At 43.2% G+C, this 17,944-nt stretch overlaps 4 non-coding genes across 4 annotated transcripts; 2 read left to right on the forward strand and 2 right to left on the reverse strand.

Moving 5' to 3' along the window:
- Positions 1 to 12,671: 12,671 nt before the first annotated feature.
- trnak-cuu (transfer RNA lysine (anticodon CUU)) lies at positions 12,672 to 12,744 on the reverse strand. The gene has a single exon. It is a non-coding gene; the product is annotated as a tRNA-Lys (tRNA).
- A 441-nt stretch (positions 12,745 to 13,185) lies between these two features.
- Positions 13,186 to 13,257, forward strand: trnaw-cca (transfer RNA tryptophan (anticodon CCA)). The gene has a single exon. It is a non-coding gene; the product is annotated as a tRNA-Trp (tRNA).
- A 636-nt stretch (positions 13,258 to 13,893) lies between these two features.
- On the forward strand, positions 13,894 to 13,976 carry trnal-cag (transfer RNA leucine (anticodon CAG)). Its single transcript has one exon. It is a non-coding gene; the product is annotated as a tRNA-Leu (tRNA).
- A 2,069-nt stretch (positions 13,977 to 16,045) lies between these two features.
- Positions 16,046 to 16,118, reverse strand: trnav-aac (transfer RNA valine (anticodon AAC)). The gene has a single exon. It is a non-coding gene; the product is annotated as a tRNA-Val (tRNA).
- Between the last annotated feature and the right edge of the window lie 1,826 nt (positions 16,119 to 17,944).

Here is a 17,944-nt window from a genome sequence, read left to right on the forward strand (position 1 = left end):
GCACATATACCCCCAGGTCTCTCTGTTCCTGCACCCACTTTGGAAATGTATCCTTTAATTTATATTGCCTCTCCTCATTCTTCCAACCAAAATGTATCACTTCACAGTTTTCTGCATTTAACTTCATCTGCCACATGTCCGCCCATTCCACCAGCCTGTCCATGTCCACTTGGAGACTATCACTACACTCCTCACTGCTCACTATCCTTCCAAGTTTTGTATCATCAGCAAATTTTGAAATTGCGACCTGGACACCTAACTCCAAATAATTAAAATATGTCAAGATGGGCCGTGGTCCTAGTACCGACCCCTGGGGAACACCTTCCTCCAGTCAGAGAAATAACCGTTCGCCACTACTCTGTTTCCTGTCTCTTAGCCAATTTCACATCCATGCTGCCACTGTCCCTCTTATTCCATGGGCTTCAACTTTGCTGGCAAGCCTGTTATGCGGCACTTTATCAAGTGCCTTTTGGAAGCCCATGTTCACCACATCAACCGCATTTCCCTCATCAACCCTTTCTTTCACCTCATCAAATAATTTAATCAAGTTGGTAAAAGACGATTTGCCTTTAACAAATCCGTGCAGACTTTCCTTAATTCATCCATACTTGTCCAAGTGACCAGTCATTTTGTCCAGGATTATCCTGTCTAAAAGCTTCCTGACTACCGACGTTAAGCTGACTGGCCTGTAGTTGTTGGGTTGAACCTTATACTCCTTTTTGAACAAGGGTGTAACATTTGCAATTCTCCAGACGCCTGGCACCACCGACGTATCCAATGAGAATTGGAAGATTGTGGTCAGTAACTTCACAATTTCCACCTGTGCTTCCCTGAGCATCCTAGGATGCATTTCATCTGGCCCTGGTGACTTATGGACATAAATACAGCCAGCTTTCCTGGTACCTCCTCTTTAACAATTGTTATCACATCCAATATCTCAACCACAGCTCAATAACTGTAGGTCTGGGACCGGGCGGCGCTTCTGAAGACAGGTCCAAAAGGCAAAGTCACTGTCTCGGTTTCAAGTGCTCTGCTCATCAAGAATAGCCACATACACAAAATGGTTTTTACAATAGTTATCTATTATCTCCACTACTTTTAACCAGTTAGCTCCTTGGTTTTCAGTATGTTATGGGAAAAAGAGAGCTGCAGCAAACCGGCGTCCAGAAGAGAATATAAACAAAAGCTTTACAGCCAGCCTTTCTAGTACCTCCTCTTTATCAATTTTTATCCCATCCAATATCTGAACCACAGCTCATTAACTGTAGGTCTGGGACCGGGCGGCGCTTGAGAAGACAGGTCCAAAAGGCAAAGTCATTGTCTCGGTCTCAAGTGCTCTGATCATCAAGTAAAACCACACAGAAAAAATGGTTTTACAATGGTTAGCTCTTATTTCCAATATTATCTATCAGTTGGCTCGTTGCTTTCGAGGTATGATTCTTGCTTCGGGGTTATTAGTTGAAATTGACGAGAGGTCACCGGTTCAAATCCCCGACAAACACTTATTTTGCCCGCGAATTATGAACTTGCTGTTCGAACTTCTGCAACAAAAAAAAACACTGGCATTGATACAGAGCTTTTCACGAACTCAGGACGTCCCAAAGCGCTTTATAACCATTGAAGTACCTTTGAAGTGTTGCAATGTGGAGAAAGGCGTGCCCAAATCACCCCCACATGAATCTCAACACGTTGGGAAGGTACAAAGAATCAGGCGCCTCAATGACTTGGACTTTCTTTGAATGAGTTCTGCTTGTAACTGCACTCGAGCTTGAAACAGTTGCTGGGCCTCCATCTCACGGGAGCAGAGTGTGGTCGCTGTGCAGTGGTTAGCGAGTCGGTGACGAGCTCGGGGTTGAGACGCGTCGCTTTCAATCCATGAAATTTCACCAAGGTCCAGAGAATAGAAACGCTGAATGGAACAGACCCTGTGAGCGATGGACTGAAGGGGACGGCGCTCCGAGCACAGCTGGGAAACGCGCAGAGCAGTAAAAGTGTTCGCAACAATAAATGTCAGATTTATTAATCCTGCAACAATTAGAAGTATAATAAACAACAGCTTTTAAACAAATCTTTGCGAATTTTAGCCGAGGAACTCCAACACTTTATAGTTCCGAGTTCGATATACAAGTTGCTCAAACCTTTATCGAATTCTAAAGTATCTGTTCCAAACTTTTGATATCTTTTCCTTACATCTACTACGTGACAATTTGCACGTTTAATAGTGTAACCTAACACAACTGGCCACCTTCTGATGGAACATTTTCGACCTGAAACGTTAACTCTGCTTCTCTCTCCACAGAAGCTGCCTGACCTGCTGAGTGTTTCCAGCACTTTTATTTTTATTACCCGACCTTGTTACCAAAGTATCACTTCACTTATCTCCTTACCACACTCCTTCCTTACATGTAGCCTTGTCCGACAAACAGGCTCCATTGGCACAACGGGATGTTCTGCTTCAGGCATTAATTGGAACTATAAGGGGAACCAGTGGAGGCAGCATATTTGGATTTCCAGAAGGCATTCGATAAGGCACCACGTAACAGGTTGTTACACAAGATAAGGGCTCATGGGACTGGAGGTAATGTATTAGCAAGAATAGAGGATTGGTTAACGGACAGAAAACAGAGATTAGGGATAAACGGGTCATTTTCAGATTGGCAGGCTGTAACTAGTCGGGTGCCGCAAGGATCAAGTGCGCTTGCTTCAGCTATTTACAGTCTTTATTACTGACTTAGATGAAGGGACAGAGTGTAATGTATCCCAGTTTTCTGATGATACAAAGCTAGGTGGGAAAGTAAGCTGTGAGGACACAAAGAGCCTACCATGGGATATAGACAGATTAAGTTATTGGGCGGGCAATAAGGCGGCAGACGGAGTATAATGTACGGAAATGTGAGGTTATTCACTGTGGTAGGAAGAATAGACAAACAGAATATTTTTTAAATGGTGCAAAGCTATTAATTGATTCATTCTGCAAAAGAAAGTTTTCCGTTTATTAATGGTAATTAAAACAATTCTAAATTTTCCCATCAGCTGAATGTAGTCAATTTCATCAGATTTTGATTTTAAAACTGTGTTATAAAAGTAACTTTTCTCACCAGGAATCGATCCCGTGCTACGGAGGTGAAAGGACTGGTTTTCTGAATCATTTAAAGGTGATCGCTATGAATCACGCAGCATTGATTTAAAATCACAGCTACAATTTGTTTCGGTGCAGAAGAAGGGGATTGAAAATGACGATAAAATCACTATGCAACGCCCGCGGTGAGAGAGGTTCGAACTTACAATTAAGTTGGTGCTGCGAAGTAATCGCTGAGCTGACGCTGACGCCGGTCAATGAATGAGAAACCGTTCAATATAAAGGATGAGTTCACAAACACCAGGCGCATTGCAGTCTGGTCAATGTCAAGCCTCTCCTTTCTTATTCAGAGACATGAGCGGGAGTCAGACGCCACAAACTTTAACTAAAGGCACAGATGCGAGTAATACTTCCAAATCTTTTCACTGTAAAATTATTCACTTTATTTAATGGCTGACTGCATTGAATCTGAAAATGATCACCATCAGAATTTATGCTCGCTGCTGATTCGCTTTTCCGTGGACACTAACGCTCCGGTTTCCGTAGTGCACCGACGATCATGTTCCCCTCCTACATGAACAGTTCCCAAATCGAGCCCGGGTGGATATGTTCGAGTGGAACATTTTTATTCTGCGCAAAAACCGGCCCGGTTATATTGAACAAAATTTGCCCCAGATTCCTGATGTCATAAGTAATAAACATTTTAAACCAGCCTCCTAAAATACGATGGGCCTTGAAATTGCGATCGGAGGTTTGGCGCCGGCTTACGCCTCCGAACCGAGAAACAAATCCCAATTAACTGGTGTCTCCGGAGCTTCGCACTCTTGCGGTCATGGGCCTGCTGGCGTACGCAAGCATAAAGGCCCACGGATACCATTGGTGCTCACGGTTCGGCAGCATCCGTTGGCCAGGCCAACGAATCACACAGGGGATTCCTATGATGCTTTATGTACGGAATCCCATAAGCATAAAAGAAATCTCCAAATAAATAACATTTCACACCACGGAAGTAATAATAAATGGTCACATATTCAAAATAAATGAATTTAATTAAGCATTCAATGGTCTCATCCTGTGCCGTTATGACTCCTCTCTGCCCCACACAACAGTGAGAGGGAAATAGAGGGAGAGCACGATTCCAACGAGGAACAGGTGCAGGAAGTTTTTATGCAGTTCTTCTTATGTCGGTAAATCTTTTAAAATTATTTCACTTGAACTTTTTCAGTTCAACTTTTCCAAGGAGCATTTCAAGGAACTGGGAAGAAATTAAAAAATTGGGGTTGTTAAAAAAAATAACCTGCCCGTCGGGGAATTGAATCCCGGTCTCCCGCGTGACAAGCGCGGATACTCACCACTATACTAACGTGAAACTAAAACTTGCAGTGTTTGATCAGAACTAGAAGCTAACTGTGAACAGAGTGAGAAAGAGACAGACAGACAGATAGAGAGACAGGGACAAAGAGGGAGGCAGAGACAAAGAGAGTGACAGGGACAAAGAGAGAGGCGGAGACAAAGAGAGAGACAGGGACAAAGAGAGAGGCAGAGACAAGGAGAGAGATAGGGACAAAGAGAGAGGCAGGGACAAAGAGAGTGACAGGGACAAAGAGAGAGGCAGAGACAAAGAGAGTGACAGGGACAAAGAGAGAGGCAGAGACAAAGAGAGAGATAGGGACAAAGAGAGAGGCAGGGACAAAGAGAGTGACAGGGAGAGACAAAAAAGAGAGACAAGCACAAAGAGCGAGTGGCCCGAGAGATGAGTTGACTTCAGTTATGTTGAGCGACTGAGAAGCTGCAATTGTTTTTCCGCAGAAGATTAAGAGGAAATTTAATCGAGGTTTGTAAATTTACAAGATGTTTTGATAAGAGTAAATAAGGAGAATCTGTTTCCAGTGGCAGGAGGGTCGGTAACTGGAGGACACCGATTGAACCTAACCGGCAAAAAGTACCAGAGGGGAGATGAGGAGTTTTTTTTACCACAGCCAGTTGTTGTGATCGGGAATGCGCTGCCTGAAAGGGCGGTGGAGCAGACACAATAGTAACTTTCAAAAGAGAATTGAATAAATCATTGTAAAGGAGAAATTTGCAGGTGTGCAGGTTAGGTTGATTGGCTATGATAAATTGACCCTTAGTGTTAGGGGGATTAAATACGTGGGGTTACGGGGATAGGGTGGGATATGTGTTCGTGTAGGGGTTACGGGAATCGGGTGGGACATGTGTCGGTGCAGGCTCGATGGGCCGAAATGGCCTCTAACTGCATTGTGGGGTTTCTGTGTGATTCTGTGTGAAACATCAGGGGAGTGGGATTATTTGAAGAGCTCTTTCAAAGTGCCAGCACAGACTCAATGGGCTGCATGGCCTCCTTCTGTGCCGTATCAACCTATGATTTAAAATTCAAATTGAATGTTTTGAAATATAAATGTAAAACTTAAAATTTTAAACCTTGACAAAATTTACCTAAACGAATTTTAAGTGTTGATAGATTTTAGTTAACCAACGGTATTAAGGGATCATTGAAGTCTGTGAGACACCTCATAATTGATTCTATAATCATTAATCAACCCACAACATTTTGTTGCGCACTGCAGGAATTGCTAACATGTATACCGGATGACAGTCAAACTTTAATAACTTTTCATAGAATCATAGAAAATTGCCTGAACCCCTGTGGTTAATGAAGGGAATTTTAATGGTTGAGTTCCGTATACACCTTGGAATTCTGGAAAACATGGTTTGTAGTTTGCTGAAACGCGGCTTAGATCTGCTGTTGTGAACCAAGGTAAAGCTGCACGACCCTTGAATAATCTTTCACAATTCAACTGAAAGCAGCCGGAATGTGCAGCTTTGAGAGGGGCTGTCTGCACGGTCAGGGCTGGAAACGGAAGTGAGCGAGCGAAACCGTAGTGTTCTGTGTGTGTGCACAACTGTACAGAATAAGACAAATGTAACAGGACTTTGTTACATTGCATAACAAATGCGAATTGATCCATTTTTCTACGATTTAAATGAAGATGATTTACAAAATGTTTCCACCCAGTTTCGAACCGGGGACCTTTCGCGTGTGAGGCGAACGTGATAACCACTACGCTACGAAAAAGCTGAATAAAACAGTCGCCTTTTGCTATACATCTATGAATCTATGAAGAAAGTTTTTAAAGTTTGACTGCCACCCAGCAAACATGTTACAATTTCCTTCAGTGTGCAACACACATTTTTGTTGGTTTTAATACAATTATTAAGATTCTCACAGACTTCAATTGTCTTTGTCAGAACTCAAATCCTTGACTGGGAATCAAACCTGATTGTTTTCAATGATAATAGGATTGTCCTATGAGGAGAGATTGAGTAGATTGTGCCTATAATCTCTGGAGTTTAGAAGAACGAGAGGTGTTCTCATTGAAAGGTACAATTTTCTTGGAGGGCTTGAAAGGGTAGAAGCTGAGAGGTTGTTTCCCCTGGCTGGAGAGTCTAGAACTAGGGGGCAGATTCTCAGGATAAGGGGCCGGCCATTTGAGACTCAGATGAGGAGACATTTCTTCACTCAGAGGCTTGTGAATCTTTGCAATTCTCAACCTCAGAGGGCAGTGGATGCTCAGTCATTGAGTATATTCAAGGATTTGAGAGTCCTTTTACACAGAATACAGAAAGTTAACGTTTGTGAGCTCATCCTTTATATTGAGCGGTTTCTCGTCCTTCAATCGGTGTCAGCTTTCGCTCAGCGGTTACTTCGCAGCACCAAATTCTTTGTAATTTCGAACTCTTTATCACCGCGGGCGCAGTCTGGGCTTTTTTCAATCCCCTTCAACACCGAAACACATTATAGCAGTGATTTTAATTTAGCAGTGTGACATTTTTCGAGGCACCAGTAAATGATTCAATAACTTATTCCTATCAGTGTTGCGAGCAGGGTTCGATTCCCGGTTGGGGAAGAAATTTTGCTATCACCGTTTCTTGTTCATGAATGCGATGTAATTTTATTAAATTAATCACATGCATCTAATGTGAATAAATAAGAACTTATAGCGGTCCCACGGATTGTTCTATACATAGAGATACATAATTCTCTTTAACTTAACTTATGCATGTATAACTTACTTTCCTTTAGTTTAACTAACTTAGTTATGCATGTATAACTTACCTAACTGTATGTACTTAATTTACTTAATTGTATTACTTACCAGTTAGGGTTGTTACCGCTTTAATTCATCTGTTAGGCCGTTGCCCCTTTAAGAGCCGACTTAACGCGCTGACGTCACGTATCACGTGACGCATGCGCGTTAGTTGTCGCCCTGACGCGTTGACGTCACGCGTCACCACGCATGCGCATTGGCTGCCGGCCCGTTTCGGGCTTTCAAGGCGGCCGCCGGCATAGTCCGGCCGACCGCGACTTCGGCTGCATTGGCCAGCAGGCGGGAGCGAAGAGATTCTCTGCTCCCGCAGTAAGTACTGGCATAGCCGGCCTAATGACTTCGGCCTTAAAGGCCTGCTTCCGTATTGGGGAGATGCACCCATAACGGCGCAGGTCACGTGACCGCTTGGGCGTACGTGAACGTGTTGACGTCACGACGCGGTCACGTGACACAATAAGCCCGGGAATAAAGAGTGGAGCGGGAAGAGGCTTAGGACTCGCTCCCCACGGGACTGGGACGCAGTCCCTGCGGAGTCCCCGCTGGGACAACACCTACAATATGGTGCTCCTGCAGGTAGCCATCTTACCTGCTGTAACAATCTTGTCTGGTAAGACCTACAACATGGTGTTCCTGCAGTCAGCCATATTACCTGCTACCTTACCTGCTGTAATTATTCTGCTCTGGTAATTAAACCTTTTTTTTATCGTTCGTCGAAGTTAAAACTCTTTTATTTGGTGGCGATTTACACGAACCACCACAAACTGCTATAATCACCATTAATTAACCGGTAACTTTATTTTGCAGAATGAAAGACATGATAATATGGTTACTGAGGGGCAGTCGAAACTTCATTCATTTATTTTGCTCTTTGCATCTCCTGAACTGTTAACCCATATCTCATTTTACACATTGCATTTTAGGAGAATGGTTTACAATGTTCATTGCTTGAGAGAGCAGCGATCTGGGGCAAGATTTGTAAAATTTATCGGGACCGGCTATTTCACAGAAAAAACCTATTCTCTCACATGATGTTTTCAGACCACACACTGACCAATCTTTGCTAGGCCCCAAGTGGATGATCTGACACTTGCCCGCGTTGAACTCCATTAACCACTGGTCAGGGGAGATTTAATAGAGGTGATCAAAATTATGTGGGAAACAGTTTCCACTGGCAGGAGTGTCAGCAGGGCTATGGGGGACGAGCAGCGGAGTGGGACTGATTGGATTGCTCGTTCAAAGATGCAACATGAATTGCTCATTTTAACCTGCGATTGATAGATTTTAGTTATCTAACGTTGTAAAGGGATCATTGAAGTCTGTGAGACACTTCATAATTGTTTCTATTATCAATAATCCACCCACAACATTTTGTTGCACACTGCAGGAATTGCTAACATGTATACCGGATGACAGTCAAACTTTAATAACGTTTTATAGAATCAGAGAATATTGCCTGAACCCCTGTGGTTAATGAAGGGAATTTTAATGGTTGAGTTCCGTAGACACCTTGGAATTCTGGATAACATGGTTTGTAGTTTGCAGAAACGCGGCTTAGATCTGCTGTTGTGAACCGAGGTAAAGCTGCAGGATCCTTGAATAATCTTTCACAATTCAACTGAATTGGCGCAACGGTAGCGCGTCTCAATCAACCAGATCTTGAAAGCTGCGTGTTCAAATCACGTCGGGGTCACTGTTTCTCCGGGTAGTTCCAGAATAACTGTTTTCTTTGCCGTTTCACAATAACCAGACACTTGCTCCAAAGACTGTCTCACTCTTTCCCCAGCGTCAGGGAGTGAAGCGCCACAATTCCTCATTTATTTAATGTGACAAGACACAAGCACAGGTATTCGCTCAAAATCAACCTGCAGGTGGTCACACAGAATAAACACAGCCAGGGAGACAGGCAGAATCGGGAAACACCGGCAAACACACGAGAGATATTGATAAGGTGAGAAAGCGCTTTGCGATCAGAAAATTGCCTGAATCCCTGTGGTTAATGAAAGGGCTTTTGATGCTTGATTTCCTTACACACCTTGGAATTCAGGTGAACCTGGTTCATGGTTTGCAGAACAATTTAAACCCCTGGGTTAAACCAGAGGGAAGAAAATTCGGCAGTTTAATGAGGTGAAAGGAACATTTTTGACTTGTGCAGTTCGATCAGAGAAATGCCAGTGAAAGGAAATCATTGCAGAAAGAACGATTCTGCAGTGTCCCTTCTGTCTGAACAGTGCTTTCTCGATGCTGAATTAAGTACAGGTTTCCGTAGTGTAGCGGTTATCACGTTTGCCTCACTCGCGAAAGGTGCTCGGGCGGAAACATTATTTTTCTGTGAAATAAATTTAACAGGTTTCTTGTGTCAGAAGCAACGAACAATTTAAAGCAGACTCCTAAAATACACAGTGCGTAAATTCTGATAGGGTATAAATCTTCGGCAATGAATAAACTTTCACAAATTATTAAAGTTAAATTACTCAACTTTCGACTGTCCCTCACTGTGAGCATTTCTTTCATTCTGCAAAACAACGCTTTCGGTTAATGAATGTTGATTAAAACAATTAAACCACTAAACTACCAGAACACACATTAAAGAGTTGATCACAATTGCTGATATTTCTTATCTTTTTTCTGGTGTTTTTTCAGCTCTTGGTCCTTTCAGCTCCTGACAGCGGATATTCCTCTGATTAAACGTGAACAAACTGAAATATCTCGCAGCCCCGGCCTCGGTTAATACCAACAGATCGAAGCCGCATTTCAGGCCCGAAAACAAACCCATTAATTAATCGCTTTTCCCCAGCTCCAGAGCTCAGATTGTTACTACCCATCCCTGGAGCTGCAAGATTCCAGGGACATGGAAAAAACCTCCCCATACACCGAGCACAAGCTCAGGAAAACCCCGGGGGAGATGGTATCCCGGTAACTGAGCCTTCAACAGCATTGAACAAGCACCCGGACGGAAACGTTCTTCATGTGGAAGTGATGAGATGCCGAAATTAATGGAAGAAGTCAGGATGGCCGAGAGGTCTAAGGCGCTGCGTTCAGATCGCAGTGTTCTCTGGCGACGTGGGTTCCAATTCCACTTCTGAAAGTCTTTACTTTTAATTACCAAGCGGAACTCATTTAATTTCACACCACTGTCAAGCACTTTGGGACATCCCTTAAAAGTGGGATTCAGCAGTTCACCTGCTCCATTCACATAGAAACATAGAAGATAGGAGCAGGAGTAGGCCATTCGGCCCCTCGAGCCTGCTCCGCCATTTAATGAGATCATGGCTGATCATCCACATTCAGTACCCTGTCCCTGCTTTCTCCCCATATCCCTTTATCTCTTTAGCCTTAAGAAATATATCTAACTCCTTCTTGAATATATTTAATGAATTGGCCTCAACTGCCTTCTGTGTTACAGAATTCAGCAGGTTCACCACTCTCTGGGTGAAGAAATTCCTCCTCATCTCAGCCCTTAGTGGCTTACCCCTTATCCTTAGACTGTGACCGCTGGTTCTGGATTCCCGCACCGTCGGGATCATTCTTCCTGCATCTAGTGTGTCTAGTCCTGTTAGAATTTTGTAAGTTTCAATGAGATCCCCTCTCGTTCTTTTAATTCTAGCGAATATAAGCCTAATCATCTCAATCTGTCTTCATACGTCATTCCTGCCATCCCATGTATCAGTCTGGTGAATCTTCGCTGCACTCCCTCCATGGCAAGAACATCCTTCCTCAGATAAGGTGACCAAAGCTGCACACAATACTCTAGGTATGGTCTCACCAAGGCCTTGTACAAATGCAGCAAGACATCCTTGCTCCTGTACTCGAAACCTCTCACTATAAAGGCCAACATTTGCCTTCTTAACCACCTGCTGCACCTGCATGCTTACCTTCAGCGATTGGTGCACACGGACACCCAGGTCTCATTGCAGTTCCCCTTTTCCCAATCTATTGACATTCTGATAATAAGCTGTCTTCCTGTTTTTGCCACCAAAGTTGATAACCTCACATTTATCCACATTATACTGCATCTGCCATGCTTCTGTTAATCACCTAACCTGTCCAAATCATACTGGAGTTTCTCTGCATCCTCCTCACAGCACACATGCCCACCCAGCTTTGTGTCGTCTGCACACTTGGAGTTATTACATCTAGTTCAACCTTCTAGATCATTAATATATATTGTGAGTAGCTGGAGTCCTAGCACTTATCCCTGCCCTACCCCACTAGTAATTGCCTGCCACTTGGAAACAGACCCGTTTAGACATAATCTTTGCTTCCTGTCTGCCAACCAGTTCTCTATCTAAGTCTGTACCTTACCCCCAATCCCATGTGCTTTAACTTTGCACGCCAATCTCTTATGTGGGACAATATCGAAAGCCTTCTGAAAGTCCAAATACACCACATCCACTGGTTCTCCCTTATCTATTCTACCAGTTACATCCTCAAAAAATTCTAACATTTCCATCTGACCTGGTACTGAAAGTGGAGACGGTTCCACAGTATAGCAGTTATCACGTTTGCGGAATCATTTTGTTGGAACTTGCTCCTTCTGCTTGTCCAGGGGCGAGATTGCTCTCCTGTGTGTGGAAATAACAAATAAAACAAAAGAATTAGGAGCTGGAGTAGCCCATATATTGTGTAAAATGAGATATGGGTAACAGTTAACAGTTAACATGCAAAGCACAAAACTTGCTGACAAGGGTGGTGCTGTTGCTGTTTGGCGAACCGACCTCTACCTAGCGGAAGCTGTACGCCAACTCTCCAACACCTCCTCCTACCTCCGCCTGGACCATGACCCCACTGCCGAATATCAAGTCACCATTTGCAAGACTGTCACTGACCTCGTATGAGAAGAGATTGAGTAAACTAGGCCTGCAATCTCTTGAATTCGGAAGAATGGGAGGGGATCTCATTAAGCATGCAAAATTATTACAGGGTTTGATCGGTTGGATGCTGGGAGAATGTTTCCCTTGGCTGGGGAGTCTAGAACCAGGGGCCACAACCTCAGGATAAAGGTTAGGCCATTCAGGACTGAGAGGAGAAGAAATTTCTTCACACAGAGGGTGGTGAATCTTTGGAATTTTCTACCGCAGATGGCTGTGGAGGCTCAGTCATTGGGTATGTTCAAAACAGAAGTCGGTAGATTTCTGTCTGGTAAGGGCATCAAGGGATATGGCGATAGGGCCGGTGAATGGATTTGAGGCAGGAGATCAGGCATGGTCTCATAGAATCCCCTGCATTTGCTTAAAAATCTGTTCCATTATCTCTGACGAAAGGTTATCGACCTGAAACGTTAACTCTGTTTCTGTCTTCGCAGAAGCTGCCTGATCTGCTGAGTATCTCCAGCATTTTCTGTTTCAATTCAGATTTCCAGCATCTGCAGTATTTTCTCAGTTCGCATTTCTTTCATTGTGCAAAACAAGGTTATCGCTCAATTAATGACGCTTTGAAAGCAACATAAAAGTTTAACAAATAAATACCGCCTAACGTGGGACTCGAACCCACGACTCTGAAATTAAGAGTCTCATGCTGTACCGACTGAGCTAGCCGGGCCAGTCGAAACTATATTTCATTGTCGCTGATTGCAGTCAGGCCCGGCACGGTCACAACAGCATGTCTGAGCCGCGTTTCTGCAAACTACGAAACAAGTTCTCCAGAAGCCCAAGGCGTATAAGGAACTCAAGCAGCAAAATCCCTTTCATTAACCACAGGCAATTTTCTGATCGCAAAGCGCTTTAGTCCTTGTCAATATCTCTTGTCTATTTCCCGGAGATTCCCGATTCTGTCTTTCTCTCTGGCTCTGTTTATTGTGTCTGTGGCCACCTGCGGGTTGATTTTGAAGGAATACCTGTGTTTGTGTCTGCTTGGTACGTTAAACAAATGAGGGCATCAGGCGCTTCTGTGAATGACACTGAGGAATCAGCAGAAGGCAGGAGGAATGAAACAGTGTTTGTGGAACGTGTGTATATGAAAACAGCGCGGTTTATATTTTCGGACCTCGTGGCGCAACGGTAGCGCGTCTGACTCCAGATCAGAAGGCTGCGTGTTCAAATCACGTCGGGGTCAATGTTCTTCCGGGTAATTTAAGATTTATTGCTTTCTTTGCCGTTTCACAATAACCAGACTCTTGCTCCAAAGACTGTCTCACTCTTTCCCCAGTGTCAGGGAGAGAAGCGTCACAATTCCTCATTTATTTAATGTGACAAGACACAAGCACAGGTATTCGCTCAAAATCAACCTGCAGGTGGTCACACAGAATAAACAGAGCCAGAGAAACAGGCAGAATCGGGAAACACCGGCAAATACACGAGAGATATTGACAAGGTGAGAAAGCGCTTTGCGATCAAAAAATTGCCTGAATCCCTGTGGTTAATGAAAGGGCTTTTGATGCTTGATTTCCTTACACACCTTGGAATTCAGATGAACCTGGTTCATGGTTTGCAGAACAATTTAAACCCCTGGGTTAAATCCATTAATTATTCGCTTTTCCCCAGCTCCAGCGCTCAGATTGTTACTGCCCATCCCTGGAGCTGCAAGATACCAGGGACCCAGGACAAACCTCCCCAAACACCGAGCACAAGCTCAGGAAAACCCCGGGGGAGATGATATCCCGGTCACTGAGCCTTCATCAGCATTGCATCAGCACCCGGACGGAAACGTTCTTCATGCGGAAGTGATGAGATGCAGAAGTTAACGGAACAAGTCAGGATGGCCGAGCGGTCTAAGGCGCTGCGTTCAGGTCGCAGTCTCCTCTGGAGGCGTGGGTTCGAATCCCACTTCTGACAGTCTTTACTTTTAATTACCAAGCGGAACTCATTTATTTTCACACCACTGTAAAGACATTGGGACATCCCTTAAAAGTGGGATTCAGCAGTTCACCTGCTCCATTCACATAGAAACATAGAAGATAGGAGCAGGAGTAGGCCATTCGGCCCCTCGAGCCTGCTCCGCCATTTAATGTGTTACAATTTCCTTCAGTGTGCAACACACATTTTTGTTCGTTTTAATACAATTAATAAGATTTTCACAGACTTCAATTGTCTTTGTCAGAACTGAAATCCCTGACTGGGAATCAAACCTGATTGTTTTCAATGATGATTGGATTGTCCTGTGAGGAGAGATTGAGTAGATTGGGCCTATAATCTCTGGAGTTCAGAAGTACGAGATGTGTTGTCATTGAAAGGTACAATTTTCTTGGAGGGCTTGAAAGGATAGAAGCTGAGAGGTTGTTTCCCCTGGCTGGAGAGTCTAGAACTGGGGGGCAGAGTCTGAGGATTAGGGGCCGGCTATTTGAGACTCAGATGAGGAGACATTTCTTCACTCAGAGGCTTTTGATCTTTGCAATTCTCAACCTCAGAGGGCAGTGGATGCTCAGTCATTGAGTATATTCAAGGATTTGAGAGTCCTTTTACATAGAATACAGAAAGTTAACTTTTGTGAGCTCTTCCTTTATATTGAGCGCTGTCTCCTTCTTTAATCGTTGTCAGCTTTCGCTTGGCGGTTACTTCGCAGCACCAACTTCTTTGTAAGTTCGAACTCTGTCTCACCGCGGGCGCAGTCTGGGCTTTTTTCAATCCCCTTCAACACCGAAACACATTAAAGCAGTGATTTTAATTTAGTAGTGTGATATTTTTCGAGGCACCATTAAATGATTCAATAATTTATTCCTATCAGTGTTGCAGGCTGGGTTCGATTCACGGTTAGGGAAGAAATTTTGATATCACCGTTTCTTATTCATGAATGCGATGTAATTTTATTAAATTAATTACATGCATCTAATGTGAATAAATAAGAACTGCTTTAATCACCATTAATTAACCGGTAACTTTATTTTGCGGAATGAAAGACATAATAATATGGTTACTGAGGGACAGTCGAAACTTCATTCATTTATTTTGCTCTTTGCATCTCCTGAACTGTTAACCCATATCTCATTTTACACATTGCATTTCAGGAGAATGGTTTAAAATGTTCATTGCTTGAGAGAGCAGCGATCTGGGGCAACATTTGTAAAATTTAACGGGACCGGCTATTTCACAGAAAAAAACGATTCTCTCACATGATGTTTTCAGACCACACACTGACTGATCTTTGCTAGGCCCCAAGTGGATGATCTGACACTTGCCCGCGTTGAGCTCCATTATTCACTGGTCAGGGGAGATTTAATAGAGGTGATCAAAATTAAGGGGGAAACCGTTTCCACTGGCAGGAGTGTCAGCAGGGCTATGGGGGAAGAGCAGCGGAGTGGGACTGATTGGATAGCTCTTTCAAAGATGCAATATGAATTCCTCATTTTAACCTGCAATTGATAGATTTTAGTTAACCAACGGTATTAAGGGATCATTGAAGTCTGTGAGACACTTCATAACTGTTTCTATTATCATTAATCAACCCACAACATTTTGTTGCACACTGCAGGAATTGCTAACATGTATACCGGATGACAGTCAAACTTCAATAACTTTTTATAGAATCATAGAAAATTGCCTGAACCCCTGTGGTTAATGAAGGGAATTTTAATGGTTGAGTTCCGTATACACCTTGGAATTCTGGAAAACATGGTTTGTAGTTTGCAGAAACGGGGCTTAGATCTGCTGTTGTGAACCGAGGTAAAGCTGCAGGATCCTTGAATAATCTTTCACAATTCAACTGAAAGCAGCCGGAATGTGCAACTTTGAGAGGGGCTGTCTGCACGGTCAGGGCTGGAAACGGAAGTGAGCGAGCGAAACCGTAGTGTTCTGTGTGTGTGTACAACTGTACAGAATAACACAAATGTAACAGGACTTTGTTACATTGCATAACAAATGCGAATTGATCCATTTTTCTACGATTTAAATGAACATGATTTACAAAATGTTTCCGCCCGGTTTCGAACAGGGGACCTTTCGCGTGTTAGGCGAACGTGATAACCACTACACTACGGAAACGCTGGATAAAACAGTCGCCTTTGGCTATAAATCTATGAATCTATGAAGAAAGTTATTTAAGTTTGACTGTCACCCAACAAACATGTTACAATTTCCTTCAGTGTGCAACACACATTTTTATTCGTTTTAATACAATTAATAAGATTCTCACAGACTTCAATTGTCTTTGTCAGAACTGAAATCCCTGACTGGGAATCAAACCTGATTGTTTTCAATGATGATTGGATTGTCCTGTGAGGAGAGATTGAGTAGATTGGGCCTATAATCTCTGGAGTTCAGAAGTACGAGATGTGTTGTCATTGAAAGGTACAATTTTCTTGGAGGGCTTGAAAGGATAGAAGCTGAGAGGTTGTTTCCCCTGGCTGGAGAGTCTAGAACTGGGGGGCAGAGTCTGAGGATTAGGGGCCGGCTATTTGAGACTCAGATGAGGAGACATTTCTTCACTCAGAGGCTTGTGATCTTTGCAATTCTCAACCTCAGAGGGCAGTGGATGCTCAGTCATTGAGTATATTCAAGGATTTGAGAGTCCTTTTACATAGAATACAGAAAGTTAACTTTTGTGAGCTCTTCCTTTATATTGAGCGCTGTCTCCTTCTTTAATCGTTGTCAGCTTTCGCTTGGCGGTTACTTCGCAGCACCAACTTCTTTGTAAGTTCGAACTCTGTCTCACCGCGGGCGCAGTCTGGGCTTTTTTCAATCCCCTTCAACACCGAAACACATTAAAGCAGTGATTTTAATTTAGTAGTGTGATATTTTTCGAGGCACCATTAAATGATTCAATAATTTATTCCTATCAGTGTTGCAGGCTGGGTTCGATTCACGGTTAGGGAAGAAATTTTGATATCACCGTTTCTTATTCATGAATGCGATGTAATTTTATTAAATTAATTACATGCATCTAATGTGAATAAATAAGAACTGCTTTAATCACCATTAATTAACCGGTAACTTTATTTTGCGGAATGAAAGACATAATAATATGGTTACTGAGGGACAGTCGAAACTTCATTCATTTATTTTGCTCTTTGCATCTCCTGAACTGTTAACCCATATCTCATTTTACACATTGCATTTCAGGAGAATGGTTTAAAATGTTCATTGCTTGAGAGAGCAGCGATCTGGGGCAACATTTATAAAATTTAACGGGACCGGCTATTTCACAGAAAAAACCGATTCTCTCACATGATGTTTTCAGACCACACACTGACTGATCTTTGCTAGGCCCCAAGTGGATGATCTGACACTTGCCCGCGTTGAGCTCCATTATTCACTGGTCAGGGGAGATTTAATAGAGGTGATCAAAATTAAGGGGGAAACCGTTTCCACTGGCAGGAGTGTCAGCAGGGCTATGGGGGAAGAGCAGCGGAGTGGGACTGAGTGGATAGCTCTTTCAAAGATGCAATATGAATTCCTCATTTTAACCTGCAATTGATAGATTTTAGTTAACCAACGGTATTAAGGGATCATTGAAGTCTGTGAGACACTTCATAACTGTTTCTATTATCATTAATCAACCCACAACATTTTGTTGCACACTGCAGGAATTGCTAACATGTATACCGGATGACAGTCAAACTTCAATAACTTTTTATAGAATCATAGAAAATTGCCTGAACCCCTGTGGTTAATGAAGGGAATTTTAATGGTTGAGTTCCGTATACACCTTGGAATTCTGGAAAACATGGTTTGTAGTTTGCAGAAACGGGGCTTAGATCTGCTGTTGTGAACCGAGGTAAAGCTGCAGGATCCTTGAATAATCTTTCACAATTCAACTGAAAGCAGCCGGAATGTGCAACTTTGAGAGGGGCTGTCTGCACGGTCAGGGC

Source organism: Somniosus microcephalus, unplaced genomic scaffold (assembly GCF_052327205.1).
Source record: "Somniosus microcephalus isolate GS21.2 unplaced genomic scaffold, FLI_Smic_1.0 unresolved_chr4, whole genome shotgun sequence".
NCBI lineage: Eukaryota > Metazoa > Chordata > Chondrichthyes > Squaliformes > Somniosidae > Somniosus > Somniosus microcephalus.